Source organism: Gobius niger (genome assembly GCF_951799975.1).
Source record: "Gobius niger genome assembly, chromosome: 20".
In the NCBI taxonomy this organism is placed as follows: Eukaryota; Metazoa; Chordata; class Actinopteri; order Gobiiformes; family Gobiidae; genus Gobius; species Gobius niger.
Genome location: NC_136871.1, coordinates 3,161,260 through 3,182,919, shown reverse-complemented (window position 1 = coordinate 3,182,919; position 21,660 = coordinate 3,161,260).

Sequence of the window (21,660 nt, the reverse complement as noted above, 5' to 3'; positions counted from 1 at the left end):
TCTCGTCATAGAAGGGGGCGTGGCTTCGCCGAGTGGGAAAATATGATCTTTTGGAAAACACAATTCAGCATTTGTTAAAGTAGTTTTTGAATAATTAGTGTTTAGATTGTTCTCTAAGTTGTTTTCCCCCTTAACTGTTTTTAAACATGACCATGTATGGACAATTCCAGAGATGCCATGTGTCTCTGGAATCGCCCATATATGGTCATGTTTGAAAACAGTTAAGGGGGAAAACAATTTGGAGAAAAATCTAAACACTAATTATAGATTTCGGGAAATTCCGCAGTTACCATGGAGATCGGCCATCTTTGCAGCTGTTAGCATACATTTCCATTGATGACATTAGCTATAAACAGACTATAAAGTGGAGAAAATAGCCGTGGAACAGCTCCGATAGCTGCTGAGTTACTGCTGGTAAATAAGTAAAGTATAAAAGTGTTTTAATGTGAACAATAACTCCAAAATCTCTATTAGTTTACAATTGCTGCTAATCCCATAATGCTTAGCGATATGACGTCACATTCACGAACTCTATTCAAAAACTACTTTAACAAATGCTGAATTATGAATATAGTTTTCTACTAAATAAAGATACAAAGACATGGGGAGGAGCAAAGTGGTTCAACAGCCCATAAATGAAAAAAAAACAAAAAATGGAGAGTGCTAACATGATGCTACGGGTTAGCATCGTGCTAGTGCTAACAGCTAGCTAGCACTTCCTACGACTGCTGTTTTTTCGCTTCTATAGAACAATCTGCTGTGAATAAACATCCATATGGACCCAATTTAGATTGTGTTTCCCAAAAGATTCTGTTTTCTTCCTCGGTGAAGCCACGCCCCCTTCTATGGCGCATTGCCTTCTGTATCTATGGTCTGATTTCTGTCCCCTGTTTTGGTTTGTTTTCTTTTTTTTCTGTGTTTTATTGTGGCATGTGTGTTCTGTCCTTTTGGTTTTGCTTTACTCTCCCTTAAATGCCTGCGTGTTCTCATTATTTATACCCCTGTGTTTCCAAGGTCGTTTGTCAGTTCATTGGTCTCTTTGAGTTTATCTTCCTTCAGTTCTTCTTATCTCTTGCGTTTGTTGTGATTTTTTGACACTTTCAGTTTTTAAACATCACCGTTTTTTTGTTGCAGTCCTGCTGCTCAATACAAAATGAAGCTGTGATCAAATAAATGCTTGTATCTAAATGTATTTATTGGATGAAACGCAAACATGATTTCCACCTCAAATGACTCCAATTACATTTCACAGGGGGGGTCTGGGAGATCACGGCCCGAACAATTTAGAAACCCACAGGACTGAAGGCTTTCAAAAAGAGAAGTGTTTTCGTTGTTTTTGTTTTTTTCGATTGTATTCGAATGCACTACCTTTGTATAATGTCGGGATTAATGTTACTGCAAATGGATTTTCTGAATCTATTCTAGGGACGAACGTTACAAATTAGCCTTGGCTGTAAATGTCTTGTCAATTGTTCACACTTGTCCCTATCAAATAAATGAAAGAATGAAATTCAAAAGGGTATTTTCTTCCTCCGAAATTTCCACATTTTTGTTTGACAAATGCCAAAGCCACCTTGATTTCCGATTTCCCCATGACAGAAGCAGAAGTAAACCAGGACTTCACCAGATCCTCTTTCAGTAGACGTGCTCTGCAGTCGCTCATTGCTCCAGATAGTTTGGCCTTGCCATTAATCAAAACTCAATTACGATTGTGATTTTTGCACTACATGATCACAAAAACAGCATAATTGAGAAAAAGGGATTATTAAGGATGCCCTCCCGCTTGTCCATCCGAAGCACCAAAGTCCTTCCCGCGCGGTTTGTGTGAAATACCAGCGCAGCGTGTTAGAACTGTTAATATCATACTAAGATTTTTTATGCGCCACTGTTAAGAGCTCACCTTGTGCTGAAAGGAGAACAGCTGTTTAGGAGCCTCGATATACTTTGCTCAGACACTGGTTTTGTGCAGTAGAAGACTCTAAAAATCTTCAGCAGCAGATCTCAACGGAGCTCAAAGCAAACTCTTATTATTTCATTCCTCTGTAATTGTGTCCCTTCGCATTTAATATAATATGGTTGCCTTGTATATAAAGTATTGCATGGACTTGCTCCACTCCATTGCAGGATTTCATCAAACCAAAGTCTGTTAGTGGGATCACGGGCACCAGGGCATCAGCTCGAGGAGACTGAGGTTCCACACAGGAGAACCTCCTCTGGACAGACTGTGCTCTCTGTGAGGTTCCACACAGGAGAACCTCCTCTGGACACACTGTGCTCTCTGTGAGGTTCCACACAGGAGAACCTCCTCTGGACACACTGTGCTCTCTGTGAGGCTCCACACAGGAGAACCTCCTCTGGACACACTGTGCTCTCTGTGAGGCTCCACACAGGAGAACCTCCTCTGGACACACTGTGCTCTCTGTGAGGTTCCACACAGGAGAACCTCCTCTGGACACACTGTGCTCTCTGTGAGGTTCCACACAGGAGAACCTCCTCTGGACACACTGTGCTCTGTGAGGTTCCACACAGGAGAACCTCCTCTGGACAGACTGTGCTCTCTGTAAAAGGCACCAAGTACTGGGATAGTCTCCCTTTATCAGTCAGAGAGACTCCAACTCCACTTTTAAAGCACGTTTTAAACTGTGGCTAAAGGAAAACCAGGCCTGTGAACACTTTTAATTGTTACTGCATTTATTGTTGTCACATTATGTTAATTGTAAATTGTAAATTGTGTATGTGCTGCCTGCCTCGGGACTACAGATGGAAACTAGCATCCCTGTTATAATCTGACATATTTACAGTGCTCATGTGCAACTGTTCATCAATATGCATTGTCCCTATCAAATAAATAAATAAAATAGAAAAAATAAAAATTTCATGTGCTAAAAGTTCTTCTTCATTGGCTGCTTAATGGCGGATGGGGACTACCCTCGCACACTACCGCCACCCTCCAGATAAATTGCGTCTGATCATGGCTTAAATCCGTGAGAACACTAGCCTGCAAGCTACAGAAAAAAATACAAAAACAAGACCTATACTCTATCAACGAGCCCGGTGTGCTTTAAAAAAATCAAACAAATATGTTATTACCCTGTGATCTGAGGCCTTAGATAAAACATCTCTAAAGATAAAACTTTCCCCACAGCCCTCCATTTTCCTTTTACTTACAACCCTTTCTCTATTAAATGTGCGCTAAAGGCTCGCGCTTTGATCCGGCATAAAAACACTAGCGCTGTGTGATGATGTCATCAGGCCGCGACGCTCTGTTTGCTCGGACAGGTGTGAGGTCTGGCCAGCAGGGGGAATATCTCTCAATAGAGGATTTGTTTCGAAACGTGAGCATATTTGATATTATTTTGTCTATTGTCCAAAGAAAACGTATTTAAAAAAATGAACGAAGGCAACATATAATGGTTTGAATAATCGTGATTTCAATTATTATTAAATTAGTATTAGATTGGATGATTATTTTTCTATAATCGAGCAGCCCTCCCTGACAGGTCGCACCAGCTGCATTGAAGGATGATTCAAACTCATTTCCTAACAAGGCAATGAGCTATACATTCCTTTCAAAACAAGGTTCCTCTGAAGGAAAAGGCTCTTTCTGTGATAACCAGTTTGTGATCAATAGAAGCCCAGCACTCCAGACCTGGCGCTCTTGTGAGTCCAAGGCCAGCGCACGTGAGCCAGCCCTCTGTAATGAGTCTCTCTGAACCAGCTCTCTGCGCCTCTCAGCTCGCTCCTTGTACTCTGGTAGTGAGCGTTGTTATTTGCGAGGGCAGAACATATTTACTCGCGAGGTCCAGGAAAAGGCCAAACCAAACAGACACGATAGTTGTGTGTCGGGGGAAGATGAAAGAAGAAGCTGTAATTGAGTGGGAAAAAGCTGCAAACATCAGAGCACACCTATTAACAATGGGCTGCCGCCTCTTTGGTCAAGGGTCAGCGCGGCATTATTATCCCGTCATATCGATCTCCGAACTGCTTCCATTTCGAGAAGGCCTTTCATCTGAGCGTTTGCGGCACGGACAAAACATTTCGAGCTGAATATGGGAACTTCTCATATCTCAGAGCTGAACACACTACTTTCATTACCATTTACTGTGTATGTAACAGCAGGTACAATAGACTGGGTCAGGAATGATCTAAAGACAGATCTTCCGAAGGTTTTTTGGTTGATGAAATCAGAACCACCACTTGAAGAAGCATCCTCTAAAAATTGGCAGGTTACTTTGAAAGGGCCCAACTGACATATCTTAAAGTATTACGCAAAATGGACTTTTTCAAGCTTTACATCATGTTATTATGTCATTCCCTCATTAAAAACATGCCTGAAGTGTTGCCTTGGCACATTCACGTATTTTTGAGTCATCTGTAAAAACTCTGATGGCGGCCATTTTAGGGATAGGTTTGCCTGAGTCCTCCTTGGAACGCCCCCACCTCCTGGAGACGCCTCCGAGCTTTCGTCACCAGCCGAGTAACCAACCACTGCTCCTCAGCAGAACCCCCTCCCCACTGATGCCACAGACAGCGTGTGGAGGGGGCGTGTCTAAAGGCTCAGAGGTTCTTAAAGAGACAGAGGCCTATTTCAAGACATTTGCTGCAGCCATTTTGAGAGAGCAATTTTATACAAGGCAGTTATTCTAATTTACTGCATTTACAGACCAACAGAAGTTTTCGTCATCATTGTAGTGTGATATAGACTGGTGCTATGTGACTGAAAAAAGCAGAACACCCCCTCTTTAAATGATACCTGCCCACCCCAGTGCCCTTCCTCCATCTTGCTGGCGCCAAAGTCCAAGAAGAGCTCGACTGTACCCACTGATCCAGCGATGAGCCCATTCATCAGTCCATCTAAAGTCTCTGATCTCAACAGTCCATAAACTCCGAAACTTGAAAACTCCGTCTTTAGAGTCTTCCTGACCCACTCTAAACATTTCAACCTTTGTGTCTCGATCAATAGTGGTCGGGTTTAAACTTTTCTCACATTAGTGACATGTCTCAGCACTTTTGGACACTTCAGGACGGTTACAGCTGCTGGAAATGGCAGCACTGGTAGATAATGGAGTCTTGATGGATTTATGCCTCATTTCAAGTCTTTGACCGTTACTTTGCGTCTTTTCTTATCAACTCACTTCTTACGACTCTGTTGGCTATTGGCAAAAAAACGTTTGACGGTTCTGAGGGGGCGGCAGTGGTACAGAGCCTGGGAATCCCCATGCTGCTGTGTGCGCTCGAATCATTTCAAACTTCACAGTAGCCTGGGGACCACGGCAGAAATCATTGCATGGCTTTAGGGACCAATCACATCGAGGAGGTACGGCAAGATGATGACGCACTGTTCGACATATGGAAGCTTGTAGTTTGTTTACTGATAAAATAAAATAATCATTTATTTACGAATCCAACATGACAGCGGCAGACGCGACGCCATCTTTCGATCAAGCTTTAGACCGGTTTAGACCGTAAATAGTTTAGCTCGAATGTTTACGGCGGGTACTTCATACATCATCGGATACAATTGATACGATTGGCTGTGGCTACGTGCTGACACATATGATAGACATTCGTATCGCCCAATAAACGGCTATGGACAATCAGATCGGACTTTGATCGCAATACTTTGTGCTGCAATACCAAGTTTATCAAGTGTCGCAATACTTTCAATGCTTGTCTTTGGAGGCATTTTTTTTTATCATACACTCCTTTATTTTCCAGAAACTGTTCACTCAGCACTTTGTTACATTTTGTGCACTTTTCAATCTCAACACTTCAGTAAACGTCAAATGGGTTTTGGTTTATATTATATCATTGCTTAATGCTTACTATATCGCAATACGTATCGGATCGGCCCCAGGGTATCGTGATGTGTATCGGATCGTGACAAAAGTGGATCGTCCCAGCCCTACTAAATATAACTTGTGATATTTTGTCTGGCGATAGCCCGGCTAGTGGGGTAGTTGGTAGAGCGGGTCGTCTCGTGAACGGAAGGTCATGGGTTCGAACCCCAGCTCCATTTTGTGTGAGCGAAAATAGCTACATAATAAATCTGCACTTGATTCAGAACGTGGCCCTACTTTGGCCACACTTCAATCCAACAACCTTTTAGCTTTACACTATTTTGAGTTTGGAAAAGTTAAGAAAAAAATAGTAATATGGTCAAAAATCTCATGACCAATATTAACAGGTGAAGAAATTTGAGCGTTGCGAATTAATGTTTGAGCTTTTCAAACACAGCAGTGCCAAAACTAGGTATTTATGCCACAAGAGGGTCTTTTGAAGGTGCAGAAAAATGTACTAACATGAAATTGTCTTGCCTCTTACACAGGCCACTGTCACGATAAACTATCCATCCTGATCCTTCATCCTTTTTTCTGACCTCTATGCAAAATAAACAGCACCAAATCCATCCATGTCTATTTGGTTAGTCCACAAAGATGGTCTAATGGGGTGAACCTTCTTGGGGCCTCACACATTTAATATGAAGAGTCGAGACATGCGTAGTGTTGTCATTCATGAAGCGCGAGTAAAACGCTCACAGAAGCAGGTCCAAAGTGCTGAAGCAGATGTTTGTGCTCCTTCACTGAGCAGGGATTGTGTCTGTCTCAGATAAACTCAGTTCAGGCTCAGAGCGGCTCTGTCACAGCGGCGGGAATTAACATGTGTGTGATCCGAGTGTGTGGGTGTGCGTGTGAGCCTCGACACGTGTGCAGCCAGAGTCTCAGAGTCTCTGCTCACTCCGCTCCAGCCTCATGTTCCGGGGGATCTTTAAGGAGAATTATAAAAGACTTATTTCAACACATCCCTGTCCCGATACCACAGGGTTCCTCTGTCAGCAAAACCGAGGCCTGTGCGAGTCTGTGAGGATACGATATGTGGGGCATTGAAGAGTAAAAGCCGACGACGCTTTTCAAACAAGTTCTGAACATTTCTAATCTTGAATTCTGTATTCCAACAGCAACTAGAAATGCCAAGACCACCAACAACAGAAGCACTGAAGGGAACAAAGCTTTGGATTCCTGAAACTACAACGTTCACCTTTTGAAAGTAGCTTTTTAAAAGATAGAATAATTTGATAATTACGACTCAATTTTATACACAGGAATGTAAACCACAATTTTGCTCCTTTTAAAAATAATTTGATGCCCTTGTTTAGGTCTCTTAAATTGTAAAGGTGCATTAAAACTATGTGAAAAATGTTCTTCTGGGGTTGATAATGGACTCACGAAGAAGAAGCTAACAGGCTAGCGGGCAAAGCTAACTGCGGACTAGCACCACTTAAATAGTTTTTACAGCCAAGTGAAAAAAATGATGATCCATTGTGAAGTTGGATGAATAATATCCCTCTCTCCCCTGTCAGCGTAGTATTTACTCTCACAGACAATTAATGAGTAAAAAAACTTAACATGCTACGACACCTGCAGTGGCGCTTATGGCCTCTAGGGGCAAGAGTTACTTAGTTCTGCTTTAAAGTACTTTAAAAATGTGAGAAATAGTCAATTTCCAAAGAGAAAATATATATACACTATGTACAACACTGGCATTTTTAAAAAGTGGTGCTTTGGCTATGAGTGGCATTCACAAAACTTGTTTTTAGCTGAAAACGTTCCTCTGTAAGAACAAGAAGAAGCTCATGAGGTTCATTTCTTCACCAGTTACTATAGTAACTATTTTCTCCAAAGTCAAAGTAGATCTACCACAGTCCTGTCCACATCTGTCACGGTCCACCATGACCCACCACGACTCAGAGGAACTGGGACACACATGACTTTACCTCAGAAAATATCTATGTGTTTAATTGTAATTTCCATTACATGTTTCATTTATTCACTAGTTAACTACAGAATTTACAGCATAAAGTTCTGTCTAAAGCAGAAGCTCCATGACTTCCTTCTTCACTTCTCAGTCTGTGACTGAAGAGCAATGAGGCCTCAGCCTTTTTACTGGAAACAAAGAGCTCACTGTATTTATCGTCATGTTACTGTCATTCATGATGTCTGACCTAAAGTCTGACTCTGAAGAAAGTCAATTCACATTTACACTGAGAAGGTTGGAACAGCGCCCTCTTGTACCACCTTGCATTCAAATGCCTGGACCATAACATCCTATACAGGCTCAGGTATTCTGAGGAGCTACGGGACTGACCCGCATGAAGAGGAAGATAAAATGATTTAATAATTTTGTGTGAAGAGTAAATTCACCTGGTGCTCAAAGATTTGGGTGGGTCCTTGAGCGAGTGGTGTCTATGGCTGAGTTTTGTTTTTGTTGGTTATTAGTTTTGGATTTGTGTTTTGCCATTCATATCCTCCTCTGACTCCCTGTTGTGCACCTTTATGCCCTTTTAAGGTGAAAGAGGCGTTGACATTAAACTACATAGTCCTCACACGCACGCACTTCCTAGTTGGGATTCGCCAACTTCAGAACACACGTGTGGAGTATTTTCCATCCTTAAAAACATGTCATGAATCTGGAGCCGTTTCCTGACAGAGACACTGCCTTCGTAAGCACAGATTTGAAGACGTTTTTCCAGGTGTTCCTGAATGAAGCCCATTGATCTCAAAGAGCCACTGTGTCTCCTCTCTGTTTCAACAGCAGCTCTCGCCATTAATCGTGACTAATTCAACAGATAATCAATTGCCACGCGCTGACAGTTTAATAATGCGCTCTCGTCACAGCTCTCGGCAGATATCAGCTCCTCAGCTCGACAAAATAATGAGAGATAATCACTAATGACCCACTTATAATTAAAAACACAATCACTGTGAACCATCTCTGCTGTGACTCTTCCTGATCTTTTCATATATTCTGCAAAAGGGAAGTATTGACGGGCTTATTAACCAATCAGAAACAGCACATCCATGTCTGTATCGAAACAAACAAACCATGGCTTAGTCACAAATAAGAATCACTGATTTTTGAGGAACTGGCATCTTCTTTTGAGAGGCAAACTCATTTACCGAAGCGTTTGCTCTTGTGCAAAACAAGTGGATCAGCAGACTCATTTGCATATCGTGGCACTCACATATTTACATTTTAGATTAGGGGCCCTAATGCTGTAATACACACAATTTAAGACACTGCAGGTGAATAGGGGGAAAAAAAATGTAGAGATATCAATTTGAAACTTTTGCTGAACATCACAGAAAAAAATGTATTGCACTTTTCCTGTCATTTTATGTTTTCACATAAAATTAAGGCATTTTGAGCATTAAAATGGCCAAAATTGCCTATATTTTGGGCAACGAAATCAAAATAATGGTTTATTTATTCAATTATGGTTTTATTTTATTGACATATTAGTAATTAAGATTTTTTTCAGAGGGGATTTTGGATATTTTGTTTAGTTTTGCAATAAACTAATCATCAGTGAAAAAATCTGTAAAAACTCCGCCTGTTTTCTTGGTTTCAAAGCTGAATAAATCAGGTTTGGAATTAGATATTAAAAAATCCCTCTGAAAAAACCTTCAAAACATTGTTAGGTCTCAGACTGTAAAGTTTGGAGTCTGTGGGAGCTTCTATAAGGGCTCAGGCTCTGCCCGAGTGCGGCTTCTCTCATTCAGAGAAAACCAGCCCTGAAGTTTTGTAGCGAGTGCGCATGCTCGGCCCGTTCTTCCACTTTTCCGCTCCAGCGTCTCGTAGGAGGAAAAACACCATATTTGGGTGAAAGCGTCATCACGGGGACCCTTAGCAGGACACGTGGATGTCAAATCTGTCAATATTTATGAATGAAAACCCGCGGGAAAGACGGCCTTTCTATGCGGCGCAGCAGCTACTTCCGGGTCGCCCCCACCTCGCAGACAAAACATCATAAAATAAACATCATTTTTATATCTGACATGAAAACTAAGATGTAAAGGGAGGAAAATAGATCAAAATCTCCACTTCGACCACTGTGTGACTTTCACCTGCCGTGTCTCGCCTTAAACAATAAATTAGGTGCAACATGACCACACTTGTATAGCTATACGCTGTAGCTTGCTTTGTGTTATCCAAAGAGCGCCCGGTGGCCTTTACAACAGCGACAGGCGGATACATTCTGTTGATATAATGATCAAAGCCTATATTTGCCAGCGATTGTGCGGCAGTAATGAAGAGGCCACACTGAGCCGCGGCAGCACGAGTCCCGGGGCACATCAGAGTGAGTGATCAGGATGTGGATGTGGAGCCGTCTCTAATGATGTCCACCTCATCATCTGGGCTCTGAACTGGTGAAGCTCCGGCACCCACCTCCCACTTATTATGGCAAGCCTTGACTGAAGAACAGCATAGCTTTCCTTCTCCCATCACTTTTCTGCCATGACCACGGACGAGGAATTCTCACTGGGCAACACTCCCGGGTCCTGCAGTGTCCTAAGCAACCGACGGCTAATGATAAATTGTGCAAACCTTGACAAAACAAAGCAAAAAAATGTACTTTGATGTCATGTAAAATGTTTTTGTTTGTTTCCGTCATATCTGGAGACACTAAAAAGGTGATGAAATATTGGCCAAAAAAAAAGAAATCTTACAAACCCTACATTTAGTTAAGTTTAGTTCATTTGAGCAATTTTACATATATTTTTGTCTTTCAAACAACAAACATTCAAGGCGAGACATGGCAGGTGAAAGTACTGATTTTCACACAGTGGTCGAAGTTGATATTTTTAGTTAGTTTCCTCCCTTAACATCTTAATTTTCATATATAAAAAATGAGAAAACTTTGCAAAGCCGGCTTTCCATCGCGCATTCATTCACAAATATTGACATCCTATGTGCTGCGTATGAGCCCTCATTATAAAACTTAAAGGGACTATACGGAGTTTAAAAATGTTAAAACTAAGTATTTTCCTCCCCCTACATGTTCCAGCCATGTCCTAATGTGTACAATGAGCTCTGACCTGTTCACCACAACTGCCTCTAAAATCCTGCCACTCAAAACGTTGTCACTTCGGGTCCGAAGTGCCCTCATGCACGAGCTTAATGTAGAAGCTGCAGAAACGCATAAGACCTGAGATGGCAGTAGTGAGTATAAAACAAATTAAAGCCGCAAGCGGCGATGAAGGCCCTCGCCCTTGGGGACTCGTCCCTTGCAACCGCCCCCGCTCGCTCTCGTCCCTTGCGGCCACCTCCGCTCGTTGTTATCCCTTGCTACCACTTTTGCTCACTCTCACGCCTTACGACCACCTCTGTTTGCTGTGGTCCCTTGCGACCAATCCTCATCAGACTGATTTAAGTTGTATTACAGTTCATTATATGCGAAAGTCCCTTTAAGTTGCATTACAGTGCATTATATGCGAAAGTCCCTTTAAGTTGCATTACAGTGCATTATATGCGAAAGTCACTTTAAGTTGCATTACAGTGCATTATATGCGAAAGTCACTTTAAGTTGCATTACAGTGCATTTTATGCGAAAGTCCCTCTAAGTTGCATTAAAGTGATAGTCTGGAGTTTGTCAGGAATAAAGAGAGAGAGCTCTCTTTTTTGAAAAAAACGGCTCCAGCTCCCGCCCCCTCCCCTCCTGATTTGTCGGGGAAGCCACGCCTGTTTTCCCGTGCACGCGGCCAAGAAGTGACGAGGAGAGACATTACGGTGACATTGTCAACAATGGAGTTTTCCAAGGTAACAATGCATTTTATGTGAGAAAATCGTTGTGTTTTTGACGGCGATAACACGTTTATGCAGCTAACTTTGTACTGAAATGTCAAATAAACTGGTATAACTAGTAAACATGTAGTTTTGACATCGTTTGGCATGGTTTATAGCACGCGACATTGTGTTTACTTCTTTGATATGCTAACAGCTAGCGTACGATCTATTGTCCTGTCGTCTTTTTGGTGTGTTTTAGACCACTTCAGATTTAGTCCATATTGCTTTTGTTTTTTCTAATTATGTTATCTTTCATCTTCTGCAAAGCTCTGTAATGGGAGGATCCTCCGATGATAAATAAACCCCACCTGCAGCATCAAGCAGACCATCTCCAAAAGCATCTGTGGCCTGGGTCGTGGAAGCATGTTGAAGACCCAGCTTTAGACCTTAGTGAAGAGGATTTAGCCCCTGGTCATTATCAGAGGCTACACTTCGAACGTGCAAGTCCCTTCAGAAGTCTGTATAACTATTTACAGCAAATGTAATAAAATGTGTTAGTAAAACAAAACTACTCTTTCTTTTGGTATGCACATACAGAATATGACTCTGGAGGTCAGGACGGTGGACAAAGACCCTGGTGTTCTGTTTGACATCATCTCTCACTCTGCACCTCCTGGACACACCCCAATGCAGAAATGCCCACTGATATTGAAAAACATGCTGCCTGCAGCCTCCAGTGAACTGCATATCTTAAGTGTCACAAGTAGAGACTAAATCAGACACACTGATCCTAGTGGGCCCTACATTGGATTTATGCCACATGTCGAGTGTAATTAACATTTCAGTTGAAGTCACTTTGCTTTGTTTTCATGAGAATAAAGAATGCAATGTAATACAGTTTGTAATTTCAAAGCACACACAGCAACACATTACCTAAAAAAAAAACATGCACAGAAATACCATCTCATAAGTTGTCAGGGAAACATTTGGTTACACATAGAATCAAACAATGGTCAAATATTTTTCAACAACTATTTATTTATTTATATATAAAAAAAAAACATCATGATTTTATTTCTGTGGCAATTGTTGACCTGTAAAAAACAAGGATAATGTTATGGATACATAGACATATGCAATTTCTATAGTCAATATTGTGAGAAGAGTAAATGAGTCCATACCATCTCCTTATGTGCTGGTGTTGGAGTAACTCCTGGGTTGTTGGGTCAGAGACATTTTACAGCAAACCCAGTTGTCTGAGGATCTCACTTTTGCGCGACGTGCAGCAACTATCATTGTCTGTAGCTCTGGAATATATGAACTGTCCATCTGAACCTTCACTGTATAAATCCTGCGGCACCTGGACTTTTTATTGAATACTTTCCGGTATCTGAAATAGAGACAAAATAATGCTAAAAAAGTAAATCGTAGAAAAGCAATGAGGATACATAGTTTACAAAATGTGTACATACTGTATGCAATTATACATCCATCAGTATTCCTCTGTGCAGATCTGTGTGCACGGTGAAGGCTGAGAGTTGCATTCTTGTATCCATAATGGGCGAGTCATCTGTATCTTTTGCGGGCGTACATAAGATGTCTCCAGGCGTGCTGTTGATCTACAAAAATAATGCATACTTTGAAGCTTCTATAATTTACATTTAAAAAGAAATTGTAAATACAATACCTAAACTTCACATACTTTAGTACTTCTTTGAACCAACGTTCTTTCAGAATGACCTCACGCCGTTGAACCTTTCACTGTCCACTCGTTCACTTTCCAGTGCGTTACGTTCATGCAGCAGAACCAGACATGATCACAGATGTCTTAGTTTACTGTAGTACTGTGAAACATCCCTTTTGCTGACCAGCCTACACAGAAAAGAGACAAAAATCAAATACATGTACAGTGTAATGCACAATAAGCATCTTTTACAAAGCTCACAATTTTAGTTACTGCATGTAACTTTTTGCCAAAGTTCTTAGTCCCAGCCACATCATCTGTGCTCCACTGTCTTTGTATATGCCATTTCCTGTGTCAGGATTATAAATTTAAAATAAAAATTATAACTGCTTTAGATGTGTCCAATTATAAGTTTCATAACAAAAAAACGATGACACTGAAAAGAGCAGAAATGTGTGAGTGGGCATCAGTACTCACTTCTGTAATGTGGACCTCTGCCTCCTGCTCATGTATGTGCTGAAGGTCATTCAGGTCTGTTGTCCTTCTCAGAGAGGCCCCTGAACACAGTGTGAAAAATGAGTATTATGTACAAAGGTATACATGTTCTGTTGCGTGTCTATATCTGCATGTATTTATGTGGAACAGGACTGGATTGGTTTAAACTTGTTTTTGTAAACACAAGCTCAAATCCTCACAGTGTGGCTGTTCTCCTCCTCAGGAATACCAAGTGATGGTAAACTAAACAAAAAACAAAAATATTATTTTCATTTCAGTGTCAATGACCAGTGTGACAACTATAAAGATACCAAACATGTTTTACTTACTCTCCGGTTCTTGAAGTAGAAGCTTCCTCTTGCTCCAAGATGTTCACTCCCTCTTCAAAATCATTATCTCTACAAATACAGGATAGTGGCAGTTTATGAATTATTTGTGGTGTTTGGGTGTCTGTTTTTCCATGGCTAGCATCAGCAAGGCTTACCTATTTTTAGTAAGTAATGCACACCATTTGATTAGACTATTATCCTCAATCCACTACAGTTCACACGTCTATACTTTGTTTCTGTGTAGATTTTTTGGGATGTGGGGCTTCGAATTTCAATGCACATTTTTTTCTGCCCTTTACCTTCACTGTCGTGTTGTGTGATAATCTAATTTACCCCAAAAAATTCTTACCTCTCAGAGAAGTCCCCGTGGACACTTGATAGTGCTGACACAGCAATATGAGCAGGAAATAGTGGTTGTTTTTTTATATTTTGGAGTAGATATTGGAACTCCTGATCCGGTTTGGTAACTGGAAACATAAAGTTATGTATATTTACACAGAATGTAACAACGACATTGTGCAAGTCTAATACAATTCTTACAGAGTAAGCTATATTTTGAATCACATTTTCTTCAATAACGCACGTAGCCCACTGGCCCTCATTTATTTATCGTACAATAAAGTTCAGACTCAAGCACTATATTTAGATTTTGGCATTACATATACTCATGGATCTATTATAAACACTGCGTGTCTGCACGTCTCCAAATCTCAATGCTACATTTGATGTAACGCCAGTTTGCACAGAAATATACAGTCAGTTCACGTGCATGTAAAGTAGTGAAAACATCGCGGTGACCAGTGTCAGTGTTTACAGTAGGCTAACCTTATAGCTTTATAACACCATGCAAACAGGTCATAGTTAGCTAGCGTATTAGCGCTTAGAATATGCAAAAACCCTAATCATGACGGACTAAATTCAACTAATTATCGTCATGAAAACTTCAAAATGTCATGCATTTACCTGTAGAAACTGCCATCTCTCTTCCTCAGTGCTGCAGCTGGGCTCACGTAGCTCCGTCCATCTGTTGTACAACTCTCCGATATAAATTCCACATCTGTCTTGCCCTCGTTTTTCTGCTAGTTTAGAAGATGGACTTTTGAAGTGTTTACATTTCTGATGAGAAGGAGCAGGCAGTCGTAGATTCTGGCTGTTGTTGTCCAGAGCGGCGCTCGGGCGCAATGGCGGATCCAGGTACGAGAAACTCTCTCTGCGCGTGCTCAGTTCTCGGGCGCGAGCCTGCAGCGCGCATGAAGTGTCAATCATCGTCTTGCTCGCATTTTATTGGTCTACGCGATCGGCGAACGGGCTCTTGAGTAGTTGCTGAGATCAGGGAAGGAGGGACTTAAAAAATATATAATAATATATATTTGTACTCACTATATATCAAAGTTTAAGGCCAGGAGGTAAATTTTGTGCAATTCTTAAAAAATGTAAAACATTTAGACATCCAGACTATCACTTTACAGTACATTATATGCGAAAGTCCCTTTAAGTTGCATTACAGTACATTATATGCGAAAGTCCCTTTAAGTTGCATTACAGTGCATTATATGCGAAAGTCCCTCTAAGTTGCATTACAGTACATTATATGCGAAAGTCCCTTTAAGTTGCATTACAGTACATTATATGCGAAAGTCCCTTTAAGTTGCATTACAGTACATTATATGCGAAAGTCCCTTTAAGTTGCATTACAGTGCATTTTATGCGAAAGTCCCTCTAAGTTGCATTACAGTACATTATATGCGAAAGTCCCTTTAAGTTGCATTACAGTGCATTATATGCGAAAGTCACTTTAAGTTGCATTACAGTGCATTATATGCGAAAGTCACTTTAAGTTGCATTACAGTGCATTTTATGCGAAAGTCCCTCTAAGTTGCATTACAGTACATTATATGCGAAAGTCCCTTTAAGTTGCATTACAGTGCATTATATGCGAAAGTCCCTTTAAGTTGCATTACAGTACATTATATGCGAAAGTCCCTTTAAGTTGCATTACAGTGCATTTTATGCGAAAGTCCCTCTAAGTTGCATTACAGTGCATTATATGCGAAAGTCCCTTTAAGTTGCATTACAGTTCATTTTATGCAAAGTCCCTTTAAGTTGCATTACAGTTCATTTTATGCGAAAGTCCCTTTAAGTTGCATGACAGTGCATTATATGCGAAGGTCCCTATTCACCTTATTCTGCCCCGCCCACTTCTGCCCGTTCATTTTAACGGAGAACGAGGGAAAATATTCTCAGCTCAAATCTGATGTTTAGTCGATTGATTTGTGTAAAATGTCCGATGTTCATTTGCACCAACAAATAAACACTGCAGCGTTTCTCTGCGCGGCCTGAAAACGGCTTTGTTTTCGTGTAGAGACTGAATTTATGTGGACTTCTCCAGCCCCATGTTAACACAGAGGAGAAAAGGGGCGGGCACAGTTAATGGCGGCGCCCACGCGAACAGCCGGAATAAGGTGAATTAAGTTACGTGTTATGCGAAAGTCCCTATTAAGTTGCATTATAGTGCTATTGTGAAAATCTCTATGTAGTTGCATAATTGTGTTGTAGTTGCAAAAATCCCTATTTTGTTGCAGAAACTGTAAAAACTGTTGAAATCACTGACAGACTTCACTGTATCAGAAATCCTAATAAAATGCCGGCAAGAAAAGAAAAGCATTAGAGAAGTGTCACAGCCATATTTGAACTGGCAACCTCCTACACCAAAGACAAGCACACTATCCCTGAGCTATAGCTCCTTGGTTATGATGGCCTGATCTGGGCTACTTTGCTGTAAATTATCGGGCAGTGTTGCCTCAATTGTTTTCCTATCCCCCCATTTCTGTCTCTTTCGTGGCTTATATTTAGAAAGCGTTTTTCATGAGGGTGGGACTATAGGCGCAGTGAAGAAAAAGAATACAGAAAGAAAAAGAAACAAGGTCAGAATTGATCCAGCACTCTTATGGTTAAAATCCCAACACTCAAGCTATGACACTACACAGGCACAGCAAATCTGGTGAAATGCCCCGGACTCATGTGTTTTAGGCTGTGACAATGTAAAAGGTGAAAGCAATAGGAAAGTGTCAAGGCTGTGTTTGGACTCGCAACCTCCTTCACTTGAAACATGGGCCTGATGACAGCTTGTCTTAATTAAATTCCCAGGCCGAAATTTGGTCCCAGCAACACACTTGAGGAGAGGGGTCATTTCCCCTTTTTTATTGAGTGTGGAACCATAGGTGGTGATTCATGTTCTTCCTGGAAGGTGGTCAGTCCAATAGAAAAAGGAAATAGAAAAGAGTCAAGGTTGGGATTTGATCCAGCAACCTCCTGTACATTAATCCAGCTCTCTACCAATGGAGCTAAGGCTGAGTGAATGGCACAGTGGATGTGAAATTAATGTCAGGAAAGACCCCGCACTTGTGTGTTTGCAGGAAACGGATTTACAGTTTAGAAAATAATATATTCTATCATTATTTAATTAGGGTAAATTCCTGGCTGCCCAAATAATTGTTGAGAAGGGGTTTCAGCCCTGCAGCACCCTCGATATTGAAGCAATGATTTGGTGAGACCCATGTAGTACGAGGAACACGCACACAGACGGACAGGAAACAGACGAACTGAAGTTCCTGTGACTGTACAGTTTAAAAAAACGTGAATTTGGAGGCAAAACGTCCAAATTAAAGCTTCTGTCTGTGACAGAGGGGTAGTATAAGTACATACGAGTCCAAAAGTGTGGCTTTTGTGAAGAAAGGGAGAAATTTGGAAAATTGGCGATTTTCAGGACACAGAGGCCTCTGACAGAGGCCAGTATGCAGCCAGGCTAAGACCTCTGGCTATTTTCACGGAGGATGGGCGGGCCACTTACAAGCCACTTTGAAGCCAAGATGGCCGCCTCCCTGTGCGAGTGGGCGTGGCGCTCCAAGTGAGTTTTGGGCTTGTCCTGATGTCCCCTCTCACTGTGGCCAAGGACTTGGGCATAAGCCCAAAAACGCCCCTATTTTTTTGAATTGGGGTCCGCTTCCAGAGGGCGCTGTGGAGCCATTTTGTTGTGGGCGTGTCCCATTCGTCCAATATCATAAATTTTTTCGCTGCCCCATTGCCTCCGCCAATTTTGGGGAGCTTTCACCCACGTTTAGCGGGTCAAAAACGCGATCCTTTCCGGAGAAAAAAAATAAAAAAAATAATAATAATAAGAAACCACCCAAAAACAATAGTCCCTTGCCAGGACTGCGTCCGGCTCGGGCCTAATAACTTACATCTAGCCCCTTTAAGGGCTGGTTTTCTCAAAATGAGGTTTTTGTTCCACTTATACCATGGTCTGGGTGAATACTCAATTCTGATTGGCTGACTGGCGTGCGTTAAAACTATAATGCACAGTTAGTCCAGTAATTCACGTTCTATATCACTCCACTATGACGAACATTTGAGTTGGAACTAGTTTCAGGTAAAATATAGGTCCTGCCCCCGTACTTAAAAAAAAAAAGCAAACAGGCCACAATGAACAGTTTCAGTTTGTGGTGCTTCAGTGAAATTATATCGTTCTCGTCTTCGTGGCGAAAACAACAGTGATTCACCTGCAGTTTCTCGTCTTAATTGGGATTTCTAACGTCTACATGAGTAACAGTCACACAATGATGAAGCTCCTCCGTGTACTACATGAGTGCGCACGCTGACATGTGGACGAGGACTATCTCACGGCAGTGGGTTTGATGTCAAAGCCCAGACTGAACCTGAAGGCTTTCAAATGGAACTGCTCAGAAATGAATCAGCCTGTCAGGGACTGAAGGCCAACAGAATTATGATAAACGTGCTATCAGTACAAATGCTTTAATTACAAGGAGCTGGTAATGGAAAGTGTCCATCTCACTCCCAGCCATTTCACAAAGACTCCTTTCACTGTGGACATGTTTCAAAGGCCCCAGAGGAATTACTCCATATAATGTCTCTATCAGGGACATATGGAGAGAGGCTGCTGATAGTGAGGACAAAAATGAAAGGGGATTATCTCGACATGGCTTATAGTTTTGACAGGGAAACAAATGCCAAATTATTTATTACCAGGGTTGGGCCGAGATACAAATTCCATGAACTGATGAAGTGCAGTAAAACAAAAGAAAAATCCACAATATTCATTTAATCAAGGCCGAAAATATCTTGTGGCATTTGATCTTTTGTGGTGCAAGATCTTGGCCCATTGATACAGACGGCATCTCTGGAAATGCCAATATATGATTATGTTTAGAGCATCGACAGCCCATTAATACTTAAAAATCAGAAAACGCTAGAAGGTCCCAGGTTTGATTCTCACCTGGACGAGGCCTTTCTGTGTGGAGTTTGCGTGTCCTCCCTGTGTCTGTGCAAGTTTCCTCCAGGTACTCCGGTTTCCCCGACCACCAAAAATCTACACAATAGATTCCCTTCTGGGCCCAGGACTCCCCTGAAAAAGAGATTATTGCTTTAATAAAGGTAAAAAAAAAATGTTATGCTGGTTACAACCACCAGTTCTTCACTTCTACTGAACAATCTGTTGTGAAAAAACATCCACATGTGCCAGATTTTGACTTGACTTTATTTGTATGTGATGAATAAGTGTATAGCCCACCAGAAAACAGCTAAAAACAGTGAAAATTGTGTTCTCCAAAACATACTTCTGTACTTTCGATTAAGGGCTGTTCTTGTTGGAACACTCATCCACTGACCAACCGCCTCTATCTCATGTAGGTGTGTCGTGGATGCCTCTAACACCACCATTTTGTGCTAGTATTGTTTATAATTTACCTTAGTTACAAAGGACAACACATTACGTTATGTTTGATTCATTTCTATATTTTGAGGCTTCAGTTAATTTAGGTTGAATTGTTTACTTACACTTGTCTTTGTTTGAGGTGCTGCAGACAAAGACTGGCTGGAGGGGTTGGAGGCCATCTTGAAACCTTGGAGTGTACCATAACAATGAACGGAGGGGGAAGACTAAGTGTCACACGTTTAATTCAGTTATTCTGTTGGTTGAACTTACTTTATCTGCACTTGTCATTTTGAGCTAAGTTATAGTTATGTTTGCTTTACTTGGTTGTTATGATAAGTTTGCTAAGTTTAGTACGTTTGTGTTTTCTTTGTGTTATACCTCCCTCTTATGTTGGTTATATGGTTTACTCCACCCCTATTTAAGCACCGTGGTCCTTTGTTGGAGTCAGTTGGTTTTGAGTTCAGTTACTGTTAAGTTGGGCCCAAATTTTTGTAAGTTTTGTGTGTTACTTATTTTTGTAAGCCTTTGTTAAGTAATATTTAGAGCATTAAATTAAGTAACTTTCCTTTTTTTAAACACCTTTGTCTCTGCCTTTTACTTGGTCCACGACAAGAAGACAACTTACAGAATGGCTTCTTGATTGGAAAAATTGTTACTAGGAGGTGATTTAGTTCAGGGATCTAATATAATATAATAGTTTAACCATGGGTGTGTGAGGGGGGAGGAGCAATATTTGGTTTGTGTGATAAGGAGCCTTGACTGCAAAAAGCGCCCTCCTAAAAACAAGGAAAAAAATCTTAAAATAGGACATTTTGTGTTTTGAAACACTACATTTAAGCAAATAAATAGCTAGAATTAAGCAAAATGTCCTCAGAAAATGGAATAATTTAACATTTTACTTAAATCAAGCAACATTTAAGTAAAATGCCCACAGTTTTTTTCACTAAATAAGAATGTTTTCCTTAAATTATTTGCATGTTCTTACCGTGTCTACTGCAACGTTTACAGGAATTTTCATGAAAGCTGTGGAAAGCTTCCTCAAGGCCCCCCTGAAGGCGAGTTGTTTTGTTTTGTACATTATTACCTGCGATTCTTTTGTTCAGCAGTCCATATATTAATCTTCCTCAGATAGTAATGGGAATAGGTGTGTATCTAGTAAAGTAAGTAAAGTGCTTTATTTTTTATTATACAATTGCACATCAAGATTGCGTGGGTTGGATGGGTGGCTTATCCTGACTCTATGCACCGACACAATGGGAAAACCAGTAGACACGGTAAGAACATGCAAATAATTTAAGGAAAACATTCTTATTTAGTGAAAAAACTGTGGGCATTTTACTTAAATGTTGCTTGATTTAAGTAAAATGTTCTTAATAAATACGAATATTTAAGGTAATTATTGCCCGCGCCCGGGACCCGTCTCCATGATGTGGGGCCAGGCTGATGGTCAGAATGACCTGGCTGGAGGATTCACCTGTTGTACATGTTTTTAGTGGTAAGGGAAACGTACACAGACATGGGGAGAACATGCTTCACACAGAAAGGCCCCGCCCTGGTGGGAATCGAACCCAGGACCTTCGAGCTGTGAAGCTGAGGCTCTAACCGCTGTGCCACCGAGCCGCCCACTTTAAAGAATGGAATGTATTATCGATCTGTGAGAATCAGTTCTTACATTAAGAGTTGTTGTGATCTTAGTTTATCTTAAAATAAGAAAAAATATTCTTTGTCTAAAGCTGAAGAAGATTCAAAAAGTTTTCCTTCTTGTTACAAGAAAAATTAGCATGTTTTTTTGTTTTTATATATATCTGAACAAGAAATGGATAGATTTTATTTCCTAAAATAAGATTTTTTTTTTC